This window comes from Sinocyclocheilus anshuiensis, unplaced genomic scaffold (assembly GCF_001515605.1).
Source record: "Sinocyclocheilus anshuiensis isolate Anshui unplaced genomic scaffold, SAMN03320099.WGS_v1.1 scaffold195, whole genome shotgun sequence".
Lineage (NCBI taxonomy): Eukaryota > Metazoa > Chordata > Actinopteri > Cypriniformes > Cyprinidae > Sinocyclocheilus > Sinocyclocheilus anshuiensis.
Genome location: NW_015548236.1, coordinates 2,858,342 through 2,858,917, shown reverse-complemented (window position 1 = coordinate 2,858,917; position 576 = coordinate 2,858,342).

Below are 576 nucleotides of genomic sequence, written 5' to 3'. Positions count from 1 at the left end.
AAGAAGGTCTGTAAAGTTGCAAAGACTAAAGTCTCAAATCCAAAGAGATATTCTTTATAAAAGTTAAGAGTCAACCACGCCTACCTAAAAAGGCTCGTTCTAACATGCCCCCACATGTCTACGTCACGATATGGGAAGATTTGCATAACGCCGCCCAAATGTTCAAAAAAAGTAGTTTTGTGAAAGCGAAACTACTTTGTTTGGCCTTCCAAAAGAGGATGATATCCACTTCATCATGCCTAGAGCTGATCCGTGCTGGTCGCTGAGGAAATACATCAACTGCACGCTGTGGATCGCCGGATCGGCTTTCACCGTGGACGAAGCGGAGTCCAGCCCGGGCGCGCTGCGCGCTGTGGATCGCCGGATCGGCTTTCACCGTGGACGAAGCGGAGTCCAGCCCTGGGTCACATGTGGTTGCCGCAAGCCCGCCTGCTGCCGCTCACTGAAGCCGGCCTCCGCTCACTCTAGGCCGCCGTGTGTGACGCTGTGTTTCGTTGTGAAAGCGAAACTACTTTGTTTGGCCTTCCAAAAGAGGACACGACTAGAAATCAGTGGTTAAATTGTATTTACAACACT